Below are 17,011 nucleotides of genomic sequence, written 5' to 3'. Positions count from 1 at the left end.
AACCTAAAGCAGTTTGACACATCTACAATTCAGAGACATGTTTTAGGAAATAAAAACTCAAATGTCTTAAACCATATAAAAGGAACGCATGTAGATGAATGGTATTTTTAACACAAATTTTACACAGGATAACAATGTAAAAAACATGCAATTGCAGTACAATAAAGTATTCTAAAATGAAATAAAGTATGGTGACCACGTTCCGCCCATTGATGTTCATCTTATGTCCTCCTATCAAGACACTGTCTATTCCGTTTAACTGCTCTTCCAAGTTCTTTTCTGTCTCTTATGGAATTACAATGTCATTGGCAAACCTTAATTTTTAATTTCTTCTTCCTGGATATGAATATCTACTTCAAATTTTCTTTGGTTTCCTTTACTGCTTGTTCAACGTACAGATCAAATAACATTGGGGGTAGTCCATAACCTTGTCTCAAACCCTTCTCAAACACTGCTTGCATTTCATGCCCCCCAACTCTTACAACTGCCATCTGGTTTCAATAGATGTTCTAAGCAGCATTTTTCTCTCTGTATTTTACCTCTAGTATCTTCAGAATTTCAAAGAAAGTATCCCATTCAAGTTTTAAAAACTTTAGCTAAGCCTACAAATGCTATAAACATAGTTTTCCATTTCCTTAACCTATCTTCTAAGGTAAGTCATAGGGTCAGTATTGCCTCACATGTTCCTATATTTCTCTGATCCCCAAGGCCAGTTTCTCCCAGTTTTTCCATGCTTTTGTAAAGAATTTGTATTAGTCTTTTGCAACCATGACTTATTAAATTGGTGGTGTGGTAACTTTCACATCTTTCAGCATCTGCTTTCCTTGGAATTCTTCTTGAAGTCTGATGATATTTTACCTGCCTCATTCATCTCAAACACAGGATGGAAGAGTTTGTCATGGCTGTCTCTCTCAAGGCTATCATTAGTTTTGACAGAATGTCATCTACTCCTGGGGACTGATGTTTTGAGTGCTCTGTCAAATTCTTCTTATTGTATCATATCTTCCATCTCAGCTTCACCCTCATCTTCATCCATTTCTATAACGCAAAATGGTGAAATCTGCTAATTCCTTCATTACTTTAATACATGACCTTCTTTGAGGGTGGTTCCCTTTTTATGGAGACATCCTTTAAGCTTGGATACCTATCAGCTGACTTCAATCAAAATGTTGCATCTGTAACATGAACTACTTCATTAATTTTCCCATAAGTGATCTCATCAACCCCCCCCCCCCCCTTCACCCCCCCCCCCCTTCCCACTACACTGCCACCTGTATTGCCTACAAGTTCATCTCCCTAGTAAAGACCCTCTATATACTGCTTCCAGCTTTTAGCTTTCCCTTCTGTACTTTGGGCTTGGTTTCCATCTGAGCTCCTGATATTCATACAGCTGCTTCTCTTTTTTCCAAAGATCTCTGATTTTCCTGTAGGTGGTATCTATCTTTACCCTAGGAAAATTTGCTTCTAAACTCTTACGTTTACTCTGTAACCACTGCTGTTCAGCCATTTTGCACATCCTGTTAACCTCATTTTTTAGATACTTGTATTCCCTTTTATCAGCTTCATTTGCTGCATTTTCATATTTTCTCCTTTCATCAGTTAAATTTAGTATTTCTTGTGTTATCCAAGGATTTCTACTAGACATTGCCTTTCTACATATTTGATGTTATGCTGCCTTCACTGTTTGATCTCTTAAAGCTAATGATTCACCTTCCACTGTATCACATTGCCCTGCTTTAGTCAACCGTTGCCTAATGTTCCCTCTGAAACTCTTCAACAATCTTTGGTTCTTTCAACTTATCCAGGTCCTATCTCCTTAATTTCCTACCTTTCTGTAATTTCTTCAATTTTAATCTACAGTTCATAACCAATAAATTGTGGTCAGAGTCCATATCTGCCCCTGAAAACATCTTACAGTGTAAAACCTGGTTCAGGTATCTCTGTCTTGCCATTATTTATTGAATTTGAAACCATCTTGCATCTCCAGGTCTCTTCTATGTATACAACTTTCTTTCATGATTCTGAAACCAAGTTTTTATAATGCTTAAATTATGCTCTGTGCAAAATTCTACCAGATGGAATGTCTCCCTTGTTGTGACCATTCTCTCTGAACATTTGTCTCAAGTGCTGCAATTTAGTATCTAGATGTTTGTCACCAGAAATACTCTTCACTCTGTGTACTGACGTTCCAGAAACACTTTCTTATCTAAAGAACTACTGGCATTCAAATATCAATCAGTGTGCTTTGCTGTACACTGAATAAACAAGTTGGCCTCCTGCCTTCCACTCAACTAAAACATTCAAGAATGGAAACCTGCCTCAGTGTCTAATTCAATAATCAATTTAATGTTGGGATGGGCACCATTGATGTGATCATCAGACTGTTCCAGTACATTTTTACCATGAAGCCATATCAAGAAGATGTCATCATTGTAACATAGGAAATTTGTTGTTGTTGTTGTGGTCTTCAGTCCTGAGACTGGTTTGATGCAGCTCTCCATGCTACTCTATCCTCTGCAAACTTCTTCATCTCCCAGTACCTACTGCAACCTACATCCTTCTGAATCTGCTTAGTGTATTGATCTCTTGGTCTCCCTCTATGATTTTTATCCTCCACGCTGCCCTCCAATGCTAAATTTGTGATCCCTTGACGCCTCAGAACATGTCCTACCAACTGGTCCCTTATTCTTGTCAAGTTGTGCCACAAACTCCTCTTCTCCCCAATTCTGTTCAATACCTCCTCATTAGTTATGTGATCTACCCATCTAATCTTCAGCATTCTTCTGTAGCACCACATTTTGAAAGCTTCTATTCTCTTCTTGTCCAGACTATTTATCGTCCATGTTTCACTTCCATGCATGGCTACACTCCATACAAATACTTTCAGAAAAGACTTCCTCACACTTAAATCTATACTTAATGTTAACAAGTTTCTCTTCTTCAGAAACACTTTTCTTGCCATTGCCAGCCTACATTTTATATCCTCTCTACTTCGACCATTATCAGTTATTTTGCTCCCCAAATAGCAAAACTCTTTTACTACTTTAAGTGTCTCATTTCCTAATCTAATTCCCTCAGTGTCACCCGACTTAATTCGACTACATTCCATTATCCTTGTTTTGCTTTTGTTGATGTTCATCTTATATCCTCTTTTTGACACTGTCCATTCCATTCAACTGCTCTTCCAAGTCCTTTGCTGTCTCTGACAGAATTACAATGTCATCGACGAACCTCAAAGTTTTTATTTCTTCTCCATGGATTTTAATACCTACTCCAAATTTTTCTTTTGTTTCCTTTACTGCTTGCTCAATATACAGATTGAATAACATTGGGAAGAGGCTACAACCCTGTCTCACTCCCTTCCCAACGACTGCTTCCCTTTCATACCCCTTGACTCTTATAACTGCAATCTGGTTTCTCTACAAATTGTAAATAGCCTTTCGATCCATGTATTTTACCCCTGCCACCTTTAGAATTTGAAAGAGAGTATTCCAATCAACATTGTCAAAAGCTTTCTCTAAGTCTACAAATGCTAGAAACGTAGGTTTGCCTTTCCTTAATCTTTCTTTTTAAGATAAAGTCGTAGAGTTAGTATTGCCTCACATGTTCCAATCTTCCTACAGAATCGAAACTGATCTTCCCTGAGGTCATCTTCTACCAGTTTTTCCATTTGTCTGTAAGGAATTCACGTTAGTAGTTTGCAGCTGTGACTTATTAAACTGATAGTTTGGTAATTTTCACATTTGTCAACACCTGCTTTATTTGGGATTGGAATTATTATATTCTTCTTGAAGTCTGAGGGCATTTCACCTGTCTCATACATCTTGCTCACCAGATGGTAGAGTTTTGTCAGGAATGGCTCTCCCAAGGCCGTCAGTAGTTCTAATGGAATGTTGTGTATTCCCGGTGCCTTGTTTCGACTCAGGTCTTTCAGTGCTCTGTCAAAATCTTCACACAGTATCATATCTCCCATTTCATCTTCATCTACATCCTCTTCCATTTGCATAATATTGTCCTCCAGAACATTGCTCTTGTACAGACCCTCTATATACTTCTTCCACCTTTCAGCTTTCCCTTCTTTGCTTAGAACTGGGTTTCCATCTGAGCTCTTGATATTCATGCAAGTGGTTCTCCTTTCTCCAAAGGTCACCATAGGAAGAAAGATAGACTTAATATTATAGAGTACAGAGTCTGCTCTTCATAGTGCACCATGAAGAAATTCATAATTGCTGGAGACAGTGATAATTCCCTCACTACTTTCATCTCATAACGTTTTCTGTGGTACAAGAAGTACATTGTCATTACAACATGATAGAACAATTAGATGGTTCCTGGTCAAAACAGTTAGGCCAAAAGATCCAGTGTGTCTTGTACCAGCACTCTCATAAAATGTGGTATAACATCCAGACTAATGATTATATCATTTCAGCCTGTTTTCATTTTCTGGATTGTCTCAAGAAATGTCTTTTGAGCTTACAACATGATGTTAGCAGCTCCCACTTTGAGTATTAATAATTGTGCCAGATGTTTCTCCAGTCTGCCAGAAGTTTCTCCAATCTGTAGGTGCGTGAAATGATTGCACTAACAATGAGCTTAAGAGGAACTTTTCTTATTGATATTCGGTAATCCGCAAAGCCTGGTGACAAGAAGCTTTAATTTCTTCACAATTTCATCAGGTAAACCAGAGTCCTTCAATAACTTCCCTGTCTTTCTTTTGAAAGCCTGTGTCAGACTGCAACTAAGCTTCAGGTACATGTCATCTTCTAATAAATGTAGCACCTTCAGGTGGTAGTCTTTGGTGTTCAGAACAATGGTGGCATTTCCTTTGTCAGCTGGCAAGGCATCCAAATCCTGATTCTCACATAACTAGCATAAGCCACATTGCTCCTCCTGCCTGAATCTGGATTTCAGTGGCTTAGCTCTTGCCAATATATTGCTGGCAGTTAACGAGATTTACTCAGGTGCATCCTGTGAGAGATGCTGAATGGAATCTATTTCAATAACAGTATCTGATATTGGCAGACAACACAGGACTGGAGAAAAATTAATACCATCACTCAGAGCTGCCATAGAGATGTCATCCAGTTCTTGGTTGAAGAGATTATCAACTGCTCTACTGGACTTGTCATTCTTCATGTCAGTTCTTCCATAAAAGCAATGTAACAAAATTGACCACTTACTGATGGAGGAACTGATTAAAACCCATAGAAGAGTTGTTAACCTCTCCAACCAAAAACTGGACAATGGCTCTATGACAATGCTGAATAATGGGCTTAGTTTTTCTCCAGTACTGCAATGTCTGTGAATATTTAGTACTGTTAGAAGAATAGTGCAGTGCATTCAGCATCACTCTCAAGATGAAGCTTTGTACATCAGGCTAACCACCAGCTGTATACTCGCAAAAGCTAAGCGACAGAAATCTAATATTAGCCAGGAAGAGCAATGTGGCTCATGCTAGTTACGTGAGAATGAGTACTTTGTTTCCTTGCCAGCTGACGAAGGAAATGTCACCATGGTTCTGAAGTCTGAAGACTACCACCTGAAGGTGCTACATTTATTGGAAGATGACATGTACCTGAAGAAGCTTAGTTGCAGTCTGACACAGACCTTCATGAGAAAGACAGGGAAATTATTAAAGGACTGGTTAACCAGATGAAATGGTGAAGAAATTAAAGCCTCTTGCCACCAGACCTACTAGGCTTTATGGATTGCTGAATATCTATAAGAAAAATTTCCCTCTTAAGCCCATTGTTACTGCAATCATTTCACACACCTACAAATTGGAGAAATGTCTGACCAAATTATTAGCACCAAAACTGGAATGCTGCCAACATCATGTTGTAAACTCACAGACATTTGTTGAGGCACTCCAGAAAATGAAAACAGGCTGAAACGATGTAATGGTTAGTCTGGATGTTGCATCACTTTTTACGAGAATGCCAGTACAAGACTCACTAGATCTTTTGGCCTAGCAGTTTTGATGAGGAACCATACTTCCTGTATCATGTCAAGTATTGTGAGATGCCAGATGGCATAGTGATGGGATTACCACTGTCTCCAGCTATTACGAATTTCATCTTGGTGCACTATGAAGAGCAGGCTCTGAATTCTGCAAATATTAAGTCCATCTTGGTTTGTATGGCACATTAATGACATCTTCTTGATATGGCTTCATGGTGAAAATGTGCTGTAACAGTTTGATGACCATGTCACAGCTGTCCATCCCAACATTAAATTAAATATTGAAATGGAGAGGGCTGGCAAGCTTCCATTTTTGGATGTTTAATTGTGTGGAAGGTAGGATGTGAGCTTGGTTATTCAATGTACAGGAAAGGAATGCTCACTGATTGATACTTTAACACCAATAGTTTTCACATATACAAGAAAGCAGACCTGAACAAGTCAGTACACACAGAAAAGATAGAATGTGAATTGCATCATTTAAAAAGCATGCGTCAGAGAGAATGGTTACAGCAAGGAAGACACTGAAAACGTTCAGGTGACACTGATGGATGCCATCTTGCGAATTGGCAGAAGAGGCCAAACTGGCTGCTTTCCTACAATACTATGGGGCAATGAGTAGAAAGTTAGAATGCATGCTTTGGAGACATGGAGTGAGGCCAGTGTTCAGGTCCACTCCCAAGATATGAGAATGCTGCACCCTGTTAAACAGGACATACCTTTGTGTGTCCAGTGTGTATGAGTCAGCCAATTCACAGCTGTGGAGTGTTATACTTAGCACAAGCAACATATTGAAAAAAGGGAGCTTGACAATTCAGCCCTAGATGAACACTGAGAAAGGGCACAAAATATGATTCTAAAAGATGAGACTCCTCACTCAGGCATCAATGTATTGGGATTCTGTTACAAAGGAGATGGCTGAGTTTAGAATAAATTGCAACAACCTTGACAGAGACCAGTGGTACACACTTAGTAGGGCATAGGGGTGGGCTTCGGATATCAAAAGAAAGCATAGTTAATGCTTGCTGTTTGTAGGGAGGCAGGAGTGGCAGTTTCAGATGTGACACCAGCTTCTCATGCCACATGATGTCACCAGTTCCATGGAAGTCTGGAGCTGCTGTGAACTGTGCATCTTCCCCTCTGCACGTGCATCATTTTGGCCCTCTGTGATTGGTGCCAGATGCTGCAAACCTGCCTATACTAGCAGAAAAACTGACAGCTCTGGTAGTTAATGGTTTTTTTCTCCTGATGATGATAATGGTCGAAATATCCATTGAAAGCTCGAGTGTTTTGGTCAAAATAATGCAGACCGAGAACTGATAAAATTTTAAATTTTATTCATACACTGTCCAGTCACACTAACATGATCGCCTGTCAAAAGCCTAAATAACCAGGTTTTGCAGCCTGGACCACTGCAAGATGTAAAGGAAAAGAGTCCATGAGAGGTACTGGAAGGTATTGTCACAGGATGTGAAGTCATACTGATCATGATCAGTTGTGCTGCATCTCTCAGTTGATGATCCATGGTACAAATTGCCCTATCGAAATGGTCCAACAGAATTCATGATTGGTTTTAAATCTGGGGAGTTTGGTGCCTTGAGGAGTATGGTAAACTCATCCTGGTCCTCTTTGAATTATGCACTTACACTGTGAGCTATATGACACATTGCATCGTTGTACTTCGAGAAGTCCCTGTGCTGACGAAGAAGAAACTGCATGTAAGGTTGGACATGGACTGAAAGGCTGGACACCTACCTGTGTTGATCCATTGTGCCTTCAAGAATAATGAAATCAGCCAGGAATTGCCACAAAATATTCCCCAGCTTATAATGCCCACACACCTGGGATGGACTTTTTCAATGAATCTTGCAGGATGTCTGCTTCCAGACATTTTATGCTGTTTACAGCAGTGATTGTCTGTCTGGTGGAGTATAAAACATGATTAATCTGTAAGGGCTAAGTGTCAGCACTCAGTGGACAGTTTACAGACTCAGTTTACAGTTGTGGTATTAGCATGCAAATTCCAGCCTTCGTCACAGATGAACAACAGTCAGCATGGGTGCATAAACCACGTGTCTGCTGTGGTGGCCCCTTTTTCATCTGCGTGTTCAGTTTCTCAACAGTTGCATGTCAGTTTGCCTGTACACATCCCCACACCCATTGTTCTCTCTTGTCATCTATGGCCTGTGATGCACCACAGTTCCCTTGGTGCTGGTTTTGGATAGCGCCATTTTGCCATGCACACTATAGTTTAATGATGATGGCATGTGAACAGTTTACAGTCATAACCATTTCGGTAATGCTTCCACCCTTGTCCCAAAAGCCAAAATCATGCTCCTCTGGACATCAAGTAAACACATCATTTCCACATTACGACAATTGCTGCACTGTTTTCCTCATTCTCCTATCATGTCTTATATACCCTCCATCACTAGTGCTGCCACCTGCTGCCTATAAGAGTTACTGGATTTTGAAATAAGACATAGGCAGTGGTCAGATTAGTGTGGCTGCACAGTGTTTCACTGGCAATGGGCTGCATGCAATTTTTTATAATATTTGAGTTTCAAGGATTATATACACCGAAGAGCCAAAGAAACTGGTACACCTGCCTAATATCATGTAAGGCTGTCCATAAATCCATAAGAATATGAGGAGGTTGAGATCTCTTCTGAACAACATGTTGCAAGGCATCCCAGATATGTTCAGTAATGTTAATGTCTGGGGAGTTGTAGTGGTCAGCGGAAGTGTTTAAACTCAGCCACTCCTGGAGCCATTCTGTAGAAATTCTGGATGTGTGATGTATCGCATTGTTCTTCTGGAATTGCCCAAGTCCATTGGAATGCACAATGGAGATGAATGGATTCAATGATCAGACAGGATGCTTACGTATGTGTCACCTGTTTCATTGAATGGTTTGCATGCTGACAATTGTTGGTGGCCCAGCATTGAAATCTGCAGCAGTTTGCAGAAGGGTTGCTATTCTGTCACGTTGAATGATTCTCTTCAGTTGTTTTGTTCCTGCTCTTGCAGGATCTTTTTCCAGCCACAGTGATGTTGGAGATCTGAAGTTTTGCCACATTCCTGATATTCATGGTACACTTGTATGGGAAAATCCCCACTTCATCACAGCCTCGGAGATGCTGTGTCCCACCGTTTGAGCATCAACTATAACATCACATTCAAACTCACTTAAATCTTGATAACCTGCCATTGTAGCAACAGTAACCAATCTAATAACTGCACCAGACACATGTTATGTTATGTAGGTTTTGCTGCCCACAGAGCGTATACTGCCTGTTTACAAATCTCTGTATTTGAATACGCATGCCTATACCAATTTCTTTGGTGCTTCAGTGTAGTATTTATCTGTAACCTTGTATATTCTCTCATCAAAATGTATGTTGCTACCCAACAATGGGATTAAAGTTTCTGAAATATTTACTATTTATTCAATAAATCCAAGTATTAAATAATGGGCTGTTGAAAAGCTAACTGTTATCACTGTGTAGACTGTAATGTGACTTAAGTTCACAAATGGCTCTGAGCACTATGGGACTCAACTGCTGAGGTCATTAGTCCCCTAGAACTTAGAACTAGTTAAACCTAACTAACCTAAGGACATCACAAACATCCATGCCCGAGGCAGGATTCGAACCTGCGACCGTAGCGGTCTTGCGGTTCCAGACTGCAGCGCCTTTAACCGCACGGCCACTTCGGCCGGCCTTAAGTTCACATATAATGGTTTGAAAATTACTATAAATTTGATTAAATCTGGAGAACTCCAATATTATTCCAAGTGCAGGTTTACACAGTAGCATAACATTGTAAGTCCTCACTACCCTCACTGAGGACTAAGTAATTCTAAGTCTATTTGCTTGAAAACATAAATCCACCCTACTCATGAGGAATAATGCTAAGTATCCAGAGACATGAAATATTCTATGTCAGTACTAACCTAAGAGAGTTCCAACTCACAGCAGAATAATTCAGAGTCCACATCATACTTGCCACATACTTGCCAACATATCCTACAGTGTGGCTGAAGGCACTCTTACCGTATTTGATCTGACTGTCCACAACAGTAACACTTGACTTCTGCAGAAAAACTCTCCTTTTACACTGGACCTATGTCATCGTGTCTGTTTCTTCCAACACTGTTGCCATTCCCATGGATCTAGGTGGAAAACACTGGCAGTACTATTCTTGATATACTGGGTGGCAACCCCTACAGCAATAATTTGTCCAATGTTCATTGTTCTATCTCTTTCAGTAGGATCTTACTGGCTTCATTGCTTTCCATATTGAGATCATGTTTTCTAAGCCTGTCCACAGAATTCTCGATGGACTCTCCCAGTTTTACAACACCTTATTGTATCGCTTCTGGTAAGATCAGCAACTATTCTTCCTCCTATATCACTGTACAAAACCTGTCCCAAGAATTTCAAATGTCTGAGCACTCTTTGACTCCTCATGATACATCACATATATTTTGGCAACTCCCACCAATTGTAGCTTGGCCATATACAATATTTGCTCTTCCAACCAATGTCCCAGCTTTGTGGCTGTCAATAAGTTGTTTATTAATGCTAATATATCCTTTTTTTACCCATACAAGAAGAAACTAGTGTTTTGGTATGAGCATCTAAGACAGATACTCACATGGTAGATGGAGATCTACCAATGCTCAGTGCATCCAACTGCTTATGCAAGTCCATACTGTCTTCCTGCATTTGTGCTATCTGATTCAGCATGATTTTATTGCCTCCATAATAATAACTCTCTCTACCTCCAGTTTACTGACTGCGAAGCCTGTATCCACAACAAAAGGAAAAATATGATGGAGAAGGGCATAATACAAATATCACTGTTATTCTTCTTATTAAAGGCACTTATAATCATTGTGTCTGAATGCCAGCCATGAGCATTCTCTATATTCACCTGCATAACCTCCTGGCTTCCAACATTTGAAACAAATCACTGTAGATGAGTGGTCACATAGAGCACTGTGTCCCAAAACATGACACAGACTGCACCTAACTGGGCATAAACTATGATATGTTTCTTTAGAATGCCCCCTAAAGTCACTTAAATCACTGACTGAGTCCACTTTCACCACTCGAACCTTCCACTCAACACTTCAACCAAGTGATTAGACATTGTAAGTGAAGTCATGTTGAAATGATGCTGCTTATTGCTGCCTTATGAGGTTTCTCATTGTTACTACGTTTCTTTTGATAAAAAATGTAATGATATTGACAATATGGACACAACTGTCAATCAGGATGGTTGACTCTGCCCCAGAATGGTTTGTATGGGAACTGTGGATTATGTTCTTCTAGTACCACAACAAGCAAAGAATAAGGCAGCTCATTCAGTATTAACACTGCTTATGCTACAAAACATCTGTACAGAAGTTATTGTCAGAGTCTCAGTGTGTGTGTGTGTGTGTGTGTGTGTGTGTGTGTGTGTGTGTGTGTGTGTGTGTGTGTCTGTGTGTCTGTGTGTGGGGGTGGGGGTTATCCAAAAAGTGGTTTGCTACCTCAGCATAACTACCAACAGCAATTTCAGCACTGTGGCAGTGCACGTATTGCTAAGTAGAGGGTTCTGTCTCAGCAAGAGTGCTGTAGTCAGCAGATGACCATGCTAATACAAGGAAGGCATCCCCAGAAGTCAGAAAGCCTACATGCTGGTGACCTGGAACAGCGTGTCAGGTACAGAGACACCCTGTGGTGAATCCAAGGTCCTCAGATTCTCCCAGAGTTCCAGACAAAGACACTCTAGTAGAGGTCTTCAGTTGGCTGCTAGAGACCTGATTCTATTGGACTGTCTTGGTACCGGCTGCAGTCTGAAGTCCCAGCACCAACTGTAATGTAGATGCAACTAGTGCTAAAGGCTGAGTGATGAGCATTTGTAATTTCTGTTGCCAGATATATAATGACAGAAGCCCACCTCCAGTCTTGTAGGTAACTACGGAAGCACAGCTCTGTGCCACATCATGAGGACAAAAATGCCCACTGCTGCGGCAGACTGCGGTATTGCAGCATGCTGTACTAGCAATATTCTAGCATGTGGCAGCAAGATTTCAAAGGTGGGTCATTTCATGGGTTGTGAAGCCTGGTCTTCACTTGTTGCAACAAAAAGTTACTTGGCCTGCTGTAATAATGTGCAACTTACTTTTTGCGTCCCATCTTATTCTAGAACCTGATAGCTCCACTGGTTTGCAAAATGTGGTGAATATCAGAATGCATAAATAGGTTTACTCCCATGATAAACGTCAATTAAATCTATCTTAATATTGATAGGTAATGGATATTTTGTTTATTATTATAATTTCAAGGGAGATATATAATTTAAAAATGTATGGAGATGTTCTGTTAATTTTTACCTGTGAATTCTAATTGTAACCTACATACATATGTGTTTCTTCTTTTCTTTATATAGGACACACCCAGCAAAAATTATGGTTTACACTCTTGGCAAAAACATGGCCACCAATTGGCAACCCATGCTTGGCCAAAGTGGGATCTGTGTGTCTGCCTATTACATATGATTGTCCAGCTGTAACTACTATACCAAAAACAGTCTTCACTATGGGTAGGTATTCAGTTACTGCAGTCACTTTCTACATGATTTAAGCTCTTGTAACGCCATTCCTAAAAGATTTGTAAATACACTACACTACTTGACAAAGAAAGTGAAGCACCCAGTACACACGGTCAGATTTCTATGTAACTTTATAAATGATCACACCATTGAGAAAAATGTAAATGATTAGAATTACTATTATTTGTTGCAGATAGAGTTGCCACCAACGTGCATTAGTGTCCTTCCTGTTTATTTGTTTTGGATCTGTTGTGAACAGTGTTAGATGCAGAGTGAACACTTTTAACAATACAGAGATTCTGTGTACCTGTCTGAGATGTTGGTATAAGTAACTGACAAATTCTGAAATAGACCTTATTGTGAGACCCCATTTGGTCATATGGTCAAATTATCCAATATCCAGAGTTTAGTGGCACTCAGATGTAATGGTTGCCTGATGTTGGACTGCATGGGAATGTGAGGACAGGCATACTTGTTCTCAAAGTTCTTGTCAATTGCATCTGACCATCATAAGGGAAGATGACTGTATTGTGCACCAAGCACATGATAATGCCTTCGTACTTGTGTGTGCCACCTGAGGACAAGTAACAGACTCCCTACAATGCTCTGTGTTATTCCACACCATTGGCTTGAGATCAGCAGCAGCCAAACTAGGATAATCTGTCCCATGTGGAGGATGCTGGTAACACTTCAACAGAAATGGCTGTGTTTGTGGTAGGGTTGAAACCAAGAAGCATGAACTGCAGATGAATAGTGCTTCATTGTGTTTAGCAGTGAATCGAGGATCTGCATCACCACAGTTTACCTTTGTTGACAAGTATGGCAGTGACCTGGGCAGAGGTCATGTACTTCCAAAGTTTTGGAGAAGCACAGCAATGTTGCTCTAGATGTCATGAGGATAGCCTTTGGGGATGACTTCAGGTCAAGGTTGGTGGTCATGGAAGGAACTCTCATGGCACAATTGTACTTCACACACATCCTGCATCTTCATGTGTTACCTATTACGTGTCAGTATATGGTACCATTTTTCAATAGGACAATGCCTGTCCACACATGGAACATGTGTCTGCAAGCTATCTTCATGATGTTGAGGTATTCCCATGGCCAGCTGGATCCCCTGATCTGTCCCTGATAGTAGATGAGTGTGACCAGGTTGGTTGTCAACTCCAACCCATTTCCAGCCTCCAGGATATCACAGACCAGTTACAACAATTCAGTACAAAAAATGTTCTCAAAGGCTAAAATGAGACTAAATAGCATCTGACCATGGTTCAATTTAGGTTAACACACTTATAATATCACAAATGCAATGAAATTCACATTTAATATGCTTTCCATTTTGTCAGTGTTTCAGGTTCATTAACAGAAACCTTCTCTCAGTTTGACTTATTCTTTTATTAAATATTATAGTGGACTACTACAAACTGAACACTCCTTTATCCACAAATAAGCACACTTCACAGAAAATCCTTGCATTATAATAAATGTTGAACTACAACCTCACTTAAGTTCATTTAGCCCTCAAAGCTTGAAAACAATATACACTAGCAATATTTTTATCTAGGTTGCTAAGAAAGTTCAAATTAAAGCAAATATTCAAAAAGTTTCAAATTTTTGTGCCTCTTTCATCACTTGTGAAGCAATTTATTTTAACCAATCACATTTAAATTCATTAGTACTAACCATTTGGCACTTTCCAATTGAAATATTTCATAGAAAATTAAAAAATTTTCATGTGATAAATATTATGTACCCCTTATATTACTTGTGAAGCGAGTAGTTTTCACTACACATTAAACAATGACACTTATAAATTAGAAGCTATTCAAAGTAAATTGGAGCTTTTCATAAATTCAGCATAAAATAAAATAGATTAATATTAGTGTTTCACAAATAGGATACTCGGACTTAAATACTTTGAGGAAAGGACCCTGCTTGGTTGATTGAAGGGGAAATTTCATGGTTCAAATACCTGTTTTTGCAACACTAGCATTATTATTGCAAAATTAAACACACAAAAACACAATGGTTCATACTCATATACAGTTACTAACCTCCTGAATTTGTTGGATCAGTGGCGCAATAGCCGTGGCGAGCATGTGGCGGCTACCTGGTCTCTCCCCTGGCGGATTATTGATCTATTTCATTTCTTCTTGGCAATGTAAATATTAATTTTAGAGCCATTCCCAATGTGAGAGCACCCTTTTTTAGCAGTAACCACATCCGAGGTCGTTCCATCATAGATGAAGATACCGAACGCCTCACTCGGCACCTGCAGTGTTGACTCCACAACTGCTGGCCACTGGCTGCCTATTGTGCTCTCTCTCCCCACTCAGCCTGACTGCCACTCTCACCTTTTCTTTGCATGCCAAACCACTTCCATAGTGGAGGGGAATCAATATATCTTTTATACAGGGTGATTCAAAAAGAATACCACAACTTTAGGAATTTAAAACTCTGCAACGACAAAAGGCAGAGCTAAGCACTATCTGTCGGCGAATTATGGGAGCTATAAAGTTTCATTTAGTTGTACATTTGTTCGCTTGAGGCGCTGTTGACTAGGCGTCAGCGTCAGTTGATGCTAAGATGGCGACCGCTCAACAGAAAGCTTTTTGTGTTATTGAGTACGGCAGAAGTGAATCGACGACAGTTGTTCTGCGTGCATTTCGAATGAAGTATGGTGTTAAACATCGTGATAGGTGGTGTATTAAACGTTGGTATAAACAGTTTACAGAGAATGGGTGTTTGTCCAAAGGGAAAAGTTCTGGACGGCCGAGAACGAGTGATGAAAATGTAGCACGCATCCAGCAAGCATTTGTTCGCAGCCCAGGAAAATCGACTCGCAGAGCTAGCAGAGAGCTGCAAATTCCACAATCATCTAGTCCTACGAAAAAGATTAGTTATGAAACCTGAACGTCAACTACCCGAGGCTATGGATCGGCCGCCAGGCAGCCCGTGACAGAGCACTTCATCACTGGCCTCCAAGAAGCCCTGATCTTACCCCCTGCGATTTTTTCTTATGGGGGTATGTTAAGGATATGGTGTTTTGGCCACCTCTCCCAGCCACCATGGATGATTTGAAACGACAAATAACAGCAGCTATCCAAACTATTACGCCTGATATGCTACAGAGAGTGTGGAATGAGTTGGAGTATCGGGTTGATATTGCTCGTGTGTCTGGAGGGGGCCATATTGAACATCTCTGAACTTGTTTTTGAGTGAAAAAAAAAACATTTTTAAATACTCTTTGTAATGATGTATAACAGAAGGCTATATTATGTTTCTTTCATTAAATACACATTTTTAAAGTTGTGGTATTCTTTTTGAATCACCCTGTATTATACAATACAAAATCCCTAAGTATGAACCAGTTCTTATATTACAGTAATTCTACAATACATATTTTGCTAAACTCCATATCCTTACAGTAATGCAAAGACATTAAGCAGTAAGGAGTAAACACTTTATACTTCACATAATAAATTACACTGTATAAACTACTCACAATCGATTATGGTGTTACAGATTGACTGCCACGAGTTATAAGTATAGTGGGCAGGGGCACTACAAATGTAGTGTGTGAACAGTAAGTCATAAAGTGTGGGTCTCACGGGGAGTGTGCCAGAGATAAGTCCCTGCAGCCGCACTATTGTCTGTGACCTCAGTGGCTCAGTCGGATAGAGTGTCTGCCATGTAAGCAGGAGGTCCTGGGTTTGAGTCCCAGTTGGGGCGCAGATTTTTCAACTGTCCCCGCTGATATTTATCAGTGCCTGTAGTCAGCTAAAGATCTAGATTTCATAATAATTTCATTATTCTAGATGTGCAAGATCACCAATGATATCTGTACAGATACCAGCTTCATATTCATAACCACAACTTTGACTTTATGGTAAAGGTGAACTTCACTATCTCATGCTTGAAATGAGTTTTTGCAATGCAAATGAAGACAGTGAGGTAAACCTAATAAAACAAATATATCCCTGAAAAATATGGAATTATTAACTGTTATTTACATTATCATTGCACAGTTGTTTCATCTGGGAGGTGACAGTACACAAGTTGACAGTTTTGACAGTTTACAATCACCAGCTTTTTCAAACCCTCTCATAATGTTTTCCTAAATACTTCTTGACAGCAAAGGTCTATTTGTTCTAATTAATGCAAAAAAGTTCACCACCGATATTTTTGAGTTGGTGATATATGCTTGGACACACATTTAATATAAAACACTTTATTTTCATACAGTAAGACAAAGAACCACAACTCAAGAAAAATGCCCTAGAACAGGCTACAAAGAATATGAACACACACCAGAGATATATCACAAGTTGCACTTGCCACATCAGCCTCCCCCGCTCTCCCATTTTTCAGGGAGCTAACTAGAATAAAACTCAATTCCCACTAAAAGAGAATACAGTGGCATCACTAGCCAATGAAAAAACCACTT

At 39.8% G+C, this 17,011-nt stretch overlaps 1 non-coding gene across 1 annotated transcript; it reads left to right on the top strand.

The window, feature by feature from the left end:
- Positions 1–16,222: 16,222 nt before the first annotated feature.
- On the top strand, positions 16,223–16,296 carry Trnat-ugu. The gene has a single exon. It is a non-coding gene; the product is annotated as a tRNA-Thr (tRNA).
- The last annotated feature ends 715 nt before the right edge of the window (positions 16,297–17,011 follow it).

The sequence above is a fragment of the Schistocerca piceifrons genome, chromosome 4, assembly GCF_021461385.2.
Source record: "Schistocerca piceifrons isolate TAMUIC-IGC-003096 chromosome 4, iqSchPice1.1, whole genome shotgun sequence".
NCBI classification, from domain to species: Eukaryota; Metazoa; Arthropoda; class Insecta; order Orthoptera; family Acrididae; genus Schistocerca; species Schistocerca piceifrons.
The sequence above is the reverse complement of the archived record's forward strand: the minus strand, read 5'-3'. Positions and strand labels throughout refer to the sequence as shown.